At 36.6% G+C, this 15,613-nt stretch overlaps 1 long non-coding RNA gene across 1 annotated transcript in view; it reads right to left on the bottom strand.

Annotated features, from left to right (window-relative positions):
• Positions 1–15,613, bottom strand: part of LOC150049995 (uncharacterized) — a 48,110-nt gene that overhangs the window by 15,677 nt on the left and 16,820 nt on the right. Inside the window, exon 2 of the long non-coding RNA XR_016538695.1 lies at positions 15,239–15,368. This is a non-coding gene — a long non-coding RNA (uncharacterized LOC150049995). The remainder of the gene's footprint in view (positions 1–15,238; positions 15,369–15,613) is intronic.

Genomic DNA, 15,613 nt, shown 5'->3' with positions numbered 1-15,613 from the left:
CTGTGGTATAGCGACTGCATCACAAAACAGACTAAAAAAGAAAATTGATATTGAAAAGTGAGACTATCACTATAGCAAATAGTTAAACATGTGGAAGCAGCTTTGAAGCTGGATAAAAACCAGAAGAATTTGGAAGAGCAGGCCAGAAAACCGGTATTGTCACTAGCAACATATTGAGGTTTGTGCTGGTGAGGATTGGGAGAAAGAAGGGTGCTGTAGAGAAAGTCTGAATCCTCTAAGAAGAGTGCTTAGGTAATTTGACAGAATGCTGATGGAAGTATAGTTAGCCAATCTATGGTGGAAATGGAGAACAATTTCCTGGAAGATGGAGTAAAACCCATCCTCTCTGCAGTCTCTCTCTGCTTTAGAGCTTTGTGGAAGAAAAATATATGATAGATGAACTTACAAAGCCAAAGAAGCAGGGTTGCCAAAGGCTTTGTGGTGTCAACCACCACTGTGTGTCCAATAGAGAACACATGCAGAGAACTGGTATAGAGTTTGGGGTCTAATGTTGCTTTCCTTGTGTGAATTTACGTGGGTCCTGTTGTCCATTTCTTTTTTGATGTATGTCCTTCCACTGTGTTTGAGAAGCACTTAACCTTAACACTTTGATTTAAAACATCCTAGCTAGACAGAATTTGCCTCAGGATGAATCATGTTTTAGGTCTAGTTATGTCTGATTTAGCTGAGAGTTTGGACCTGTGAGTTGCTGTTGAGTTGCTGTTGGAATACGTGAGGATGTGGGGAGCTATGGAGTATAGAATGGATGTATATTGTGTTTGCAGAAGACATGAATTAGACATGAACTGTGGAGGATCCAGGGCAGGATGTTCACAGGTGGAATGACTCCTCTACACCCTTTTGGAATTTCATTGCTGTGTTGAGGTGAGACCTTTAGAAAGTCATTACATCATGACAGTGCTGCCTCATAAATGGAGTAATGTTACCGATACTAGATACAGCCTAATTTTTATCGTATTTACATACATATGTATTTACATACATATGTTGTATTTACACAAAAATACATATCAAATACTAATAAAAATGTGACTTATTGGACTGTTATCTTAAGGGCACTTCTAAAATTCACTTCTCAAAAAGGAGAGTGTTGCTAGTATGGTATATGTATTGTCAAGTTTCTCCATCTCTGCATGCCACTTGCCAACGATCAAATGTTGCTTTCTTTCAACATTTTTATGCAAAGTAGAGCCTTAACATCAGTAAAATCATGCAGAAAATACCCGTGTCCTCTTTTATGACTGTCAAAGTTTGTTTTATAAACTTGGTGACAAAGCTTAAAAGTGGATCTACCTACTCCATCTCTTAGCAACTACCCCATGATTTTATTTTCAGCTCGGATGTTAGAACTTGTACATTCCATGTGGTGATTTGGTATTTAGGTCTCTTGCTTTTATCCTTTCTCTCTCTCCTTGATCTTGGTTCTCAAATTCTTAACACCTTGGAATCTCCCCAGTGCTTTCCAGACGTAAGTCATTTTATATTTTAGTCAAGTTTGCTTGTTGTTTGCAGTGGAAATATTGATCCTCAATGAGCAAGTACTTCACCAATATAAACAGAAATCAAGCCAAGCAAGTTTCATGTTTTTGAACTGTTCTTTCTGTTTTGCTGGCTAATTTTATGATACAGAAATTTAGTTTTCTTGGGTTGACTCATAATTCTACAGAAGATCCTTCTCCAGCACCTACCTACTCACTCTCCTATCTCTTCAACAGGGCAAACCCTACTTCCTTGAATAAAAGATTTCTTCCTGGTGTCTATCTTGCATGAAGAGTGTACAAGGATCATTTTATGTTCTATCCAGATGCTTATGATTGTTTCTACTTTGTTTAGAACCAAGGAACAAACTAGGAGATTGGTCTTAACTCTAAGGAGAAGGATGAGTAAACCTCTTCTGTTCTTTTTCAAGCACCCTATTTTCTGTTCTATTTCAAAACCCTATGGTTAAAATCTGCAGGTTTGCTGCATCTTTCACTACTTTGAGTAGTAAGTGACACGTCTCGGTCTCGTGATGTTGTTTCCTGTATTTTCTGCTTTTGCTAGGATGCTGGTTCTTATTTTCAAGACTAGTGGTTCTTTGCGAAGTATTGAGAAGTTGTGGATTTTTTCCTTCTCTACCCAGGACTTGGCAGAAGGAAGCCATACATTTGTTACTTTTTAATCTATTTTCTGCTTTAGAAATGTAACTCCAATTACATTGTTCTGATTTAGTTTCTTTCCAAATATAACTGGAGTATGGCCATGGCATGTGTACCAGTTCCTCCTAGGATGTCTATTTCAGCTTAATTCTTTTATCCCCCTCATTCCCTTATCAGTGAAACATAGAATTCTTACCATTGCTCCTGTGGATTTGGAGCATCTGGACTCGTGGGAACAGCTAATTCCCTTCATGACCTCTTGCTTAAAACAGTTCCTTATTTAAACATTTCCTTCTATTATGCTCTTCTGTTCTGGGGTATCCAGAGTCCTTTTATTGTACTCATCATTCCTCCCATCTAAATAACTTCCTCAAAAACCTGGCTGGTATCTCTCAGCTATTAGAATTGGTCAGCATTTCCCATTTTTTAAGAAAATAAAATTATTTATGTGGTAATCTTATGTATGGATCATTATAAAATCTCATTATCTGTACCTTAAATAAGTAAAATGTATGCAGTTGTGGCAAGTGTTTCTTTCTTTGTCAATCTCCTTTCTCTTGAATTATCTTTAATTCATTTTGCGAAATTGCCTTTCTTTTACCTGGGCACTTTCCTCCCCTATTCTGAACAATGATAAATACATCCCAAATGCATGATCTTGAAAGTCAAGTTAAGCTGTGAAGACTTTTGAGTGCTGCTTTTAAAGATGAAGAGGAGGTTAAATGAGAACTTGTTAACTCTAGTTCCAGTACCCTGTTAGAATATGCAGTAGTTTGGATACCACAAAATACTTGAGTTTCTGTTTGTATTGCTATCCTATTTCTTTCCTGATTATGAGACATCTATCACTAGCTAAGAAAGCTAATTTACCACTGATACTTTCCATTTTGCTTTTGTGGTTCTGTTACTCCCAGGTAGGGAAGATTGATAGAGGAGGACAAAGGGAAACTGATATAAACAATACCAACAAGGAAAAAGACAGCTTTTCCTTTGATTTTTCTCACCTTTTGTACTCATATCATCTCTTTTTTTCTATATTCATTTAATTGTATTCTCTTTCTCCAAACTAGTTTTTAATACATTTGGTTCCAAAAATTCTCCCTTAACCCTTGCTAACCAATACTATTCAATCAAATGGGTCGTAAAGACTGTCTTGATTTCCATCATAATCTCGGCTACGTTAAAATCATAACTATCCCTAAAAATTCCCCTTTACATGTTTTCTGTGCCATACAAACATCCTTGTCTTTCTTATACAAATTTATCTGAAAATAACTACTTGTAAGTAAAGTCTCATACAAGTTTGTATCTCTTTTATGATATGAATTATGTCTTGGTTGCATTAAAATTCAACAAGAGTACTATTTTGAAACATGTAAGCAGAGGAACGTCTGTTTTGTGATTCTCAAATAAATGTTCAAATTTGTCATTGGAAAATTAAGGTTAGTATAATTATATTGTAACTGGGATTGAAAGTCTATAGCAAAGAACTAGTGTTAGTGGCCTCCAATCCTAAAACTTCACTCATCTCATTATCTATTGATTCATACACAGTAGGCTTCTCATTGACACTGCTGACTTACAGGGACAGCAGTAAAAACATGACAGTAATTCAGAAGGAACCCGAGTTTTGTCAACTTAGCTACACATTTGTGTATCTTCTCCATGCTTTCTGATACGTTAAATTCTGAAGTATGGGGAACATGGTTTCAGTTACCTGACATAATAAAAATCTTAACATTACATGAGATTTAGTAGAACAGTCTAAATTCATTGGTATACTTTTATGTAAAATTGAATGGAAGCATGATTTTCTAGCAGCACGAGTATCAGCATGGAAATTAGTTAATTCATTTCTCATGCAATAGTATAACGATGACATATATACACAATTCTAATAGCTTGCTACAGTCAGAGGGTGAAAGGTCAAATTGTGACTGCTCCACTAATTCTCTCTGGTTGAAGTTCTCTTTATTTGCAACGCAACCATCATCTTCCTTCAGAAAGAGGAAACATGTGACCTTCCAATGTCATTTAACCTCTCTCTGTTTGCTTACCTTGAAAATGATGTCAAAATACCCCAACTCCAGTGTGAGTCAGTGGACATTTTCCTCCTCACAGCTGCAGATGTTTTGTGTAAAGCAGTATGAGTTCTTTCAAGAATACTATAGTATAGTATAGAAATGTTTATTAGAAGTCATAGTGTGAGGTTAGTTATCTGACTCTAATCACAAGTAATAAGACCTGCATCGATGCATTGTTCCCATGTGACTTGATACTTCCGCATAGTTCTAAGTATCTCTGACCTCAGAAGGCCTTTTCAGGAAGGATTGTCATTGGGCAGAAGTTTTAAATGTTTCAGAGGGAATACAATTGGAAAAGGTTTTGCTTGTTTTCTATTTGGCAGCTCTAGGATTTGCTTGCTAGGCAAACATTATTGCTGAACTTCTAGCCCTGGGAAGATTGTGAATCCTGCTCGGCCTGGTCTCTTTAGCCCTTTTGCTTTGTTATATTTAGGAGGCATTCTTATAGAAAATAACATTTTCTTTCTTACATTTAAATAACACAAATGTAAAAATGCCAGAAAACACTAATAGTTCTATTTTTTTCTGGGAGTTTGAAGTCCTTTATAATAGTTTTAGGAAGAAGATAGCTCTATTCCCAGATAACAGTTGTGAAGAAAACAGACGTGCTCTCACGTATGGAATGACTTGCGTGTGAGTTGTGGAGAGCGTATCAGAAGGAGCCTCTTCCTCACCTGGACGAGGTGTAGCCCAGTGGCCATGGCCAGCAGTGCAGTGCAGTGCACACATCCCACTGGCCTTATGATCACCGGGTCTGAGTTGATTTGGGGTTTTCTCACTTGGCATATTACCATTGTTTTGTGTATATTTAGTTGTAAGTTAGAGGAGTAGTGAGCCTTCTTTAGTTTCTTTCAGGAATTTTTTTCCCTTAAACTCAATGTATGTTTTAGGTGATGCTGAACCTACCTTTGGAATTCAGAGTTGGGCTCAGGGCCTTGTAACAGTCAGAGTGCATCAGCATGCAATTGTCTCTATGCGTTTATATGCAATTACTGGAAAAACATACTAGGCTGGGAAATCTGGAGTACTGGTTAAAGGCTTTTTAAAGAATTGGCTTCCAAATAAAGTTATCATCATGAAAATATTTAAATATCCTTGGCAAACAGAAGCTCTGCATGTTTACTTGAAATATCACCTTTGCCTAGTAATATGAGGGAGAGAATGAGCAGGTGGGGTGTGGAGACCTGAAAAACCAAAGCACTCCCCTACAATTTCAGTTGTATAAATGATAAATATACACAAATACTAAAGTAAAACACATAATAACAATGTGAAAATACTCTCTATAATACTTTAGTTTGTAAAAAAAATACTGAACGACACAGCGTAAGGTAAGAGTACACATTGACTTATGGAAATTTTGTGAGTATAAACATTTGCTGTGGTGTATGGCACTGAAGTGTTGAGGAAAATTGACTTGTATGAAATTTGTCTGAGTCAGTCTAAATCAGTAGCTGGACTTCGCTGTTACTATCTAGTGTTTGAGGGTAGCAATTGTGACAGTAGGTAACAACCTTCTACTAAATATTTTCTTTCAAAATGTTGCCACTCATTCAGTGAAAATTTACCGAGATGAATGTGTGGAGTGTACTCCTATCTGTTTATCTGACTAAGTATGTTTCTGTATATTCTTCTTTGTGATATCACAGAGGTTCCTACCTAATGCTAGACTTCCCCTTTATAATATCAGTATCAAGAATCTGTGTAGGAACACCTTGTAATTTGTAAGTAACATATATAAATAATAAATAAAACATGTGAATAACACCAAAGCTAAATATTTTGGATCACATATGATTAAATGTTTCTGCCAATATCTTTGAGAATAGGAACTGCAAAATACATACTAATTTCTTTGAGTTCAGCCTTTGGTAATTTTTCTTCACCCTTGTCATTGCCAGAAAATTCTGGATGTGAAATACCCTTAGTTTAATTTTAAGTAGCTCTGTACCAAAAGGAACTTGATCATACTTCCTGTATTATTTTAGTTAATATTCTGCTCAAAATGGCTACCCCTGGGTAAACAGAACAGCTTGAAAACTGCTACCCTAAACTGCTGGGTTATCTCACCCTTCACACCTTTGCAGACACCTGAGTGGAGAGGTCATACAGCTTCTCACCTATGTCAGTCCTGATGACCCCTGGCATGCAGAATCCAGCTCCACAAATGGCCTTAAAATTACATTTTTGAGCATCTTATAATAGAACTGTTAACATATTAACAATCTGTTAGCAGTCTGGATTGTCATGAGCAAGAACCCACGTACAGTATGAGCCATCATTTATTTTTGGTCCCACCAGGAAAGTACAACATTTATTTTCATAAACTAAGGCAATATAAAAAGCAAGTTGAGATGCACCAAATGGAGTACTGAGAAACAATAAAATGTTGTTGACTCTTTAGTGGACAGAGGACAGCCAGGAGACAGGAAACTTGTTCTTTTACACAACAAGGCAAGCTATTCACTTGTCACTCTGGGAGAGTCTGAATTACTCCATTTGATTTTTCCTTAACCAGGGGTTGCTTGTTTCTGTAATTTATAATTCACAAGTATTGTTTTCCAGAGAGATGCTCTGTTGGAAACATGTCATAGTAGTCTCTTAGCTAACTGAGAAACATTGAGCTACTTTGATTCTCTTTTGGGGATAGAGAACTATGAATCTACACTTACAATGTGCAATTCTTTTCAGTTGGAGAAGAATGAATGTCTATATAACAAAGGAAAATGGAACAGTCCTTGTAGAAAATAACTTTACTTACCTTAACTTTGGCAACTGATAATTTGCAAGGACGGAAGCTAAGAATCTTATTATACATAGTATGCATTAATCTTATCGAAGTGACTTTTATATTTAATCTTTGGATTTCATAATTTTTCTTTCAGTCTTGGTGTTTTCATGTGGAAACACTGGCTTGAAGTCATTGAATAGACTTTATTTTTGCATAAACACTGCATATTTTCACTTTTTCCCAAGCCCCCAAATCATGGAATTCTGCAAACTAGTCTTCACAGTGGGAAGGGCTTCCTGCCACCTGGCTCCCTGGGGAGACAAGACTCCTTCATGTAAGGGGGGGGATTACAACTGTAGAGGATTCCTGCGCTGTTAATCCAGTTTTCTGTCTTATTCACACTTTTTAGCAAAAAAAATTATCAAATCAGCTACTCTTCACTTTCTTCTGGAAAGTGTCCCTTTTTGCAGACATCATTAACATTGACATGTCCACATAAGCATACTCGTCCTTTTTGTTATTCTCCCTCCTTGCCATCCCAAACCCTTCCCTGCCATCCCAAACCAATCACAGAAAGCCACATTTTTCATGTACATACATGTGCATAGAGTATTCTGACACTTTTAATTTTATCTTAATGATCTTAATGAGGTATTTTAACCTCATTCAGGTTGACCCATTTATTTGTTTCTTAAGTTATAAAATAGTAATTGAATGTCTGCCAGGTGCCAAACAACTATTTCAGAGATTCAGAAGTGAACAGACACAGATAAAAGGAGATTCCTGCCCTCATGAAAACAAAAATTAAAAGATGAATGTGGTATACATATTTATAGATAGACATAGGTATGTTCATAATCAAATAAGTTACCTAGGTTATAGAGCAACAGGTGAAAAAGAGAGCATAGGGAATTTTTAAAAGGATGAATCAGGGGAGGTTTCAGCAAACAATGTCACATTTGATGAAAGGCCAAGCTGTTGTCAGGAATGGAATTGTTACAAGGATATCAAATACTTTGAGTGTGAATGTTCCCAGCAGAGGAAATGGTAGACTCAAAATGCTTTAGGTCTATTTCAAGACAGTGAAGTTGTCAATACTGCTAGAGTACAGTGACTCAGAGAAGAAACAAAAAGAGATAAGGTGTCAGTCAGTTGGTCACTGCTGTGATAAGTACCTGAGACAAACAATTTGAATGGAAGAAGGCTGGACTTTTCACTTACAGTTTGGGAGGTAACAAAAAAGATTTTACAGTTCTTTTCCTAACATGATCTTTTTCTTTACTGCATCATTGTAGAGGATAATGTATTTGAGTTGAGTGTTTTTTCAGATGTAGAATTGGCCTATTTTTTGATTTTCATTTTCACTCCTTTCTTCAGTCTTTTTGGCCTCCAGTCATTGCCTATGATCTCCCCTTTCCTGAGAACTTGGCCTAAGTTCTCCTCAGTGATTTCCTCCATTTTGAAATCCTCCCAGTGAGTTCTGGTTCACTCTTTCAAAGTCTACACTTTGTTCTCTTCTGAGGTTCTCACAAGCAGGTTTGATTCTTTCTCCCTCAGGTCTGGCATAACCTTTCTATTGATCTTCTGTTACCTAAAATTTAATGTCTTCATGTACTCCTATTGAAGTTACATTCATGTTCATGTCTTTCGCATTATAAATAGAAATTCCCAGGGGAAGGGGCAGTTCCTGATAATTTGCCTTCCATCTTTCGTGTACATTAAAACCATCTTTTACAGATAGTAAACATTAAAAATTCAGCTATAGAAAGGAAATTATTTTTAAACATTTGGAAAACATAATGACTGCTCTCCTGAGGTTCCCTGCAGTTATAAAGAAGAGTCATACTGTTATCAGCAATTCCCTTGGTAACTTTCTCAAGTTGAGGGAACTGAGGGAAAATCTCGGAACCTGATGCTATAATGAGGGACATAGTATTTTGGAATTTTCTGTCTTTTACCTTCCCAGGACCACATCCATCTACTTTGATGTTGCACTAAGCAGTCAGAGATTTTGGCAGCTTCATGTGTATCATGCAAATATCTTTTTATCCAATCATATGAGAATCTGATGATTACAGGGTATGAAACCTGGAACATTTATCAAGTGTTGCCATAACCCTAATTAGAAATGTTCATAGGGGTATAGAGAGAGGCATTCTGGAAACTAAGATATTCATCCACTTCCTCTGCCAAATGCTAGTCATATTCTTGGTATGTATTCAAAAAACAAGTACTTCAGAATTTGATAGAGTACTTATATGCTAGCAGGAAAACAAAGCATTGATAATGGTTTTAACAATATTTGTTTTTATTAAGTAATTGTAGGAAGAAGTTTCAATCCCCAAAGTTAGGTTATGAATTCAGTGTGTTAGTCAGTGTTTTCCTGATAAATGTTTTAAGAAAGGGGGTTGTGTTGAGATGAGAGAGAGACAGAGAGAGACATCAGAAGCAAGGTTTACTTGGGTTTGTCTTATGTATGTATGTGTGTATGTAAATGAGAACTTGTAAAACTAATATGTTCTAAAATGGTTAAAAATAACCCTAAAATTCCAGAATAATGTTACTAATAGAAGGTAGATTGACAGTATTCATAATTACTGGGGTCCAGTATAACAGTAATACATGAGGCTTGCACAATTGATTTTTATTAATAAAATAATGTAAATTTACAGTTACTATAAAAATTATCATTGTATGTCATTCTATTTTCATTTGAAAAAATTTAAGACACATTAGAGACATGCTATGATGATGGACAGAGGTGGCACTAAGGCTCATGGAATCAGCAGAAGTAGGCGAGAATGACAGAGCTCAGCGATTCCTGAGCTCTGGGGCCCTAGAGGCCTGAGTGGGTAGTGGCAATTTCCCCACAAAAGTACTCTGAGCACAAAATCAGAAGTGCTTTGCAACTCAGTCCTATCAGATTTCAAGACGAATACATATTTTTGACCAAATGGCATTTACTTTAAAATGGGAACTGGTGGCATTTGAAAAAAAGAGCAGCCATTGCTCTTTATGCCAGACATAATAGTTATTTAATGCTGACCTCATGGAGACAGACAAGTGTAGGGAGAGCAGTTTTTATTTTGAGTGATCCAGAGTGCATGTGTGCGTGTCAGATGGGACTTGAACTGTGGAGGCTCTGTGGGGCCGCCAATCTGAAAACACAGTGACCTGAACTGGCCACATCAGTAATGGTTTCCCCGTGATTCACACATTGCTGCTGGAATTCTTCTTTTTTTTTCTGTCAACACCAAGACGACTTGGTGTAGCGATTATTATTTGCATCCCTCACACACATATTCTTTCTGCACTATATTATGGTTTGGGTGGGAAAAAAAAGAAGAAAATAAAGATTGCACATCAAATAGTTGACTTCTCTGATTGAAGTTTTAAAAACTGATGGGATGATTCATGAACTCTGTCCCTGAAAACAGAAGCAAACAACACTCTCCAGCTGGAGTTGATAGACTATCTATGCTGTTCTGCTCTTAGATTTCTACGCCATGGCTCATCCACCCCTTCATCACAGTCTCTTAGGTGTGTTACCTTTTCCTGCAGAATCTTGTTGTACTTTAGTCATCAGGGATTTCATAAGTTTGTGAAGGGTGCCTTGATATTGAAATGAAATTCTGACTGATTAAAAATAAGTATAAGCACTTTACTAAAATGTTTCTTAATGTTTTTCAAGCTGTTTGATAGGTAAATCCTCATATTTTATTGTCTGCATCGCCATTAGTTGATTTTTCCTAGCATAAGTCCAACAAATGAACTCTGAAACAAATGTCTTTCACATGTCTTGGTACCCGTTTCCCTACCCCCCCACACCCCCCACCCGTCTTGGTTTTCCCCCCTTCCCTATCAAATTTCAAATATCCAAATACAAATAAATTCAATATATCAGATAACAAAGTGAGATACTATACCAATATGAGATAACCAAGGGACAGCAAAGGAGATGAGAGACAACATAGTACATTAAGGACAACAATCATTCATTATATGGCTTTTGTTTCACCATCCTGGAGGTCCTTTCAATAAGCTTCACATTATATGTCCTTATGTATCAAGATTTTGCTCTATTGCAAATCTTTTAGACTGCGCGTATATTTTCATTATGGTCTTTTTTGTTATTTCATCAGAATTAGCAGTGCAAACTTCAATTGTTCTTAAGAGCTGAATGGACAATATTGTTAAAAATGTTTTCTATATTTTTAATTTATTTTGGACGTTGATCAAGTCTGACCCAGATACAAGAACTGGAGTGCTTTAGCACTCCAGGACTTGGGCATGATGGGTAGGTAACATTAATCACTTTTTGGGTCCCATCCAGTAGATAACTGTTTAGTGTTACCAGTTTCTCCAGGCTCTTAAAATATCATTTAATTATCAAATTTGCTATAATATAGGCACTTTTAGTTAGATTGTATGGAAAGTTGATCAAAAATAGGGTTAATTCACTAAGCCAGAGCGCAACCCATCACTTCCATTTCCAACTGGAACCAACTATAGATAGAAGAAAATTACAAATTAGTGAGTTATGTTATTACTAATCACGTGGGTAATATTGAAAGTAGAAGACAAAAGAAAGCTATCATGGTTAGATTCATTTTGGCTTATATTTTTCCTTGGTTACTCCAAAAGGGTGCTAAGCTTTCCTTGGTGCTTTCCAGTGTTAATCCTGTACTTGTGACTGAAACCTTATTGGAAACAGTCATAGCAGATGCAGTTAGCATGAGATGATTACCAATGACTGTGAGCCATCAATCTAAGGACTGGATATCTTTTTAGAGAAGGGAGAAGGACAGTTGGACATAGGAATCCTGAGGGAAGAGAACCATATAAAGATGGACACAGAAATGAGTGAGGAAGCTCCAAGGAGAATTGCCAGATAGATATACCAAGAAAAATGTGTTTCCAGGCCTCTTAGACACACACACACACACACACACACACACACACACACACACACACACACACAGACTTATATTTAGGTAGTGGAGTATTGATACACACTGTGAAAGAAAGAATGGACGCTAAGGATTAATATTCACCATGTGCTAGTAGGCAGGAAGTTTTGACTTTTCTTGGGTGCAAAATTTAAGCTGCAGTGTGAATGATGAAAAGTAGTGACACCAAAGAATGGCAGAATTGTGATTCTGCTTTCTGGGCTGAGAGATAATATTCATAGCATTAAGTATAAAGTTTGAACTTTTTCACACTCTGAACTTTGGAGTTGAACTGTGCTCAACATGTGCATAATAGGGCATGGCAGGAGAAGGAACGTGAGTGAAGGAGGTGAGTTTATACTTAGTTGTTCAGAAAATGCCAAATACTGTCTGGACTTACATGCTACATTCTGCTTCATGACAGTAGAGAAAAGTGAATCTTATAAAGCCAGGCTTCTATTCCAGGACTATAGTTCTACAGAATCAACAAGTAGGGGAGGTAGGAAAGGAAACCCAAGGTATACAATACCAGATATTGTGCTCTGTTCATTATACTGTATTATTTCTTATCAATAAATCACTGTTAAATAAAGGAATATGTAAGTTGGTGAAACTTGGTGAATATGAACATTTAAAACATCTTACTTTAAAATAAATTGGATATTTTATCTTGAAAACTCTTGTTTGGACAGTTATATAGATTCTCAATGGATATAGTTTTATCTTGAATTTGAAATGCCCCTTCTGTTTCCCTAAGACCTGTTCATCACAAACCAGTATTTTCAGGCCTCGGATGATCAGAAGCTCAGAGTTTAAATCTGGGTAGTTATGAGATTTTTAATCTTACCCAGTATAGGATTTCAAATGAAGAAACTAAAATGTGTTTTAATTTGAGACAAGTTTGGTGGCATTTTATACTTCAGTGGGTTCTAAATTGCAAGACCCTTTTCACCTTCTACCACTGGTTCCTTCTGTTCACCTGCCTGGAGAAACAACTGTCATATAAAGTGATGGCAGAACCATCTGTTTCTGTCATTTTGACTGCACATCAGTTTCATTGCATATATGTAAATGCTTGAAGTTCTTTACAAAAGAACTCTGTGATATTATTGATTTTATGAGTTGTGATGTTTTTTGAGGTCTTGCTTTAAGTAGCAAGTAAGCTTTGAGTGCAGTTCATGAAGAACACCTATTTACTCATTTTAGGGTTAAACCAAAGCCAGTTTCTAGAAAGATGGTGAATATCTTTTTGATGTCTGAGCTCTCGAACAGGGTCAGAAAATCGTATCAAAATTAGGTCAAACATAAGGTTACTGGTGTGAGAAAACCATCCTAAGTAGAAAGAAGAGAAACTTAGAAGAAATGGGATCCATAACGAATTGTTAATGATATCACAGTGGGAATCATAACCAAGGAGTAGAAGAGTATATGATGATGGGAATAATTCATTAGGTGAATAGAAAAGATTATAAAGAATCTTTTACCATTTGAATATTACTATATAAATGTCCACACATATGCATAGATGGTGATTTTGAAATTTAGAAGTTTAATTAGCTAGCTCAGAGACTTAAGTTTCTGTTTCCTGGTTCAGGAGAAATTTTGGCCTATTATTGGATGAAATAGAGAGCTACTGAAGATTACTGAGTAGAAGAGTTGAATGACAATGGAAAATTTTATTTGTGTAAAGAAATAAAAGAATCATTAAGATCTGAAAGTTGAGTCAGAGTGTGCCTCTGAGATAATATCAATGAAGTATTGCAAACAGTGGTAAAGAAAATATCTAGATAGCACTATTTACTATAGCAAAGATATGGAAGCAACCCAGATGCCCCTCAGTTGATGAGTGGATCCACAAGATGTGGAATTTATACACAATGGAATTCTAGGCTGCTGTCAGAAAGACTGACATTGCCCCATCTGTAAGGATATGGAAAGACTTAGAAAAATCATATTAAGTGAAGTAAGCCAGACTCAAAGGAACATAGGCTCAATGGTTTCCCTCATTTGTCATAATCAGTAGATACCTTGGGCTCTCCTAGCAAAGATTTCCAATAGAGCAAAACCTAGATACACAAGGTCACATAGTATGACACTACATGAAAGGACCTCCAGGATATAGAAACACAAGCCATATAATGAGTGATTGTTGTCTTTAATGTACTATGTTATCTCTCATCTCTTTTGCTGTCCCTCTGCTATCTTATATTGTTACAGTATTTCACCTTGTTATTGGATATAGTGTATATATGCTTATTTAGTTATTTGAAATCGGATAGATAAGGAAGCAGGGAAAACAAGATGAGGGGCAGGGGTGGGGAGAGGGAAATGGGGACCAAGACATGAGAAAGGGTATCAATGTTTGTGAAGTATTGCATCTTCTATCTGGTGAATATAATGTAACCCTTCTATTAATCACAATAAAAATATATGAAAAAATAGCTAGTAAATGAATGTGCTAGCCTTCTAGCTCCATGGCAAAATACCTAAGAAAATCAGCTTAACGGTGGCAACATTTGTTTTGGGATATAGTTTCAGTCTGCTTTGGGGAGAAGCAGAACATCATGGTAGCAGGAATATGTGGAGGAGGAAGCCATTTATTCACGTTAAGTAGGCAGGAGAGAGAGAGAGAAGAGAAAAAGGAGAGAAGTGGAAGAAGGAGAAAGAGAATTGAAGACTGGAGAGCAGAGATAGAAGAGAAATAGGAGAGAGAAGAGAGCAGAACAAACATCATTTACAAGGACACATTTCAGGGATGCATTTAACAACCTTAAGTCCCAGCTCAAATTGGAAAGTTTTTATCCCTTCCCAATAGCTCATCAAATTATGGACACATGAGTAGGTTGATCCTTTGGTGAGAACAAAGTTTTCATGATCCCACCACTTTGTAAAAAGCATATCAGCAGGCAATCGAATCTTTAGCATATAGCTTTGGGGCAACATTTTAGATACCAGCCATAACAAAGAGGAATATATCTTAGGGGACATTAATTTCATTTTTAATCATGAGCTTGATACGCAACCAGAAATGAACAAGAGGAGCAGAGATTAAAAAAAGAATAAATATGGTCAAAATATATGCGTGTTTAGAACTGTTATAATAAAACCTCTTTGTTGTTAAGTCTGGGAGCTTAAGCTAGCATGTAAGATATGTGAAAGAAATCACCAAGTGTCCAAGTGGTAAGAGAGGAAGCAAAGGTTATTAACTTTCCAAGAGGTAAGGGACCAGATGGCATAAGAATATTGTTCATGAATAGAGTGAGTGAAGGCTGGAGTTGATGAGCATTTCAAATGCTGAAGGAATGTATTACTTACGTTTCATAGTTTTTTGCAGCTAGTTGTTCAGGAAGCTGAAGTTTCTCAGGGTTTTTGCTAGGTGGTGCAGTACAATCCTTTCCAGAAGTGATTAATACAGGTAGGGTTCTGTTTGAATACAGAACAGTTTCTGCAAAACAAAGGAAAAGAGCCTTCCTGACAGGTGGCTCCTCAAAAGACTTAACCTAGAGCTCCCCTATGACCCAGCAATTCCACTAGTTGGCATTTACCCTGTTGTCCAGAAACAAGGACATACCACATCCACTATCACAATGACGTTCATTGCAGCACTATTTACCATAGCAAAGATATGGAACCAACCCAGATGCCCCGCAGTTAATGAGTGGATCAACAAGATGTGGTATTTATACACAA

The sequence above is a fragment of the Megascapheus bottae genome, chromosome 18 (assembly GCF_031878675.1).
Source record: "Megascapheus bottae isolate mThoBot1 chromosome 18, mThoBot2.hap1, whole genome shotgun sequence".
Taxonomy (NCBI): domain Eukaryota; kingdom Metazoa; phylum Chordata; class Mammalia; order Rodentia; family Geomyidae; genus Megascapheus; species Megascapheus bottae.
This window is presented reverse-complemented; position numbering and strand designations above follow the sequence as displayed.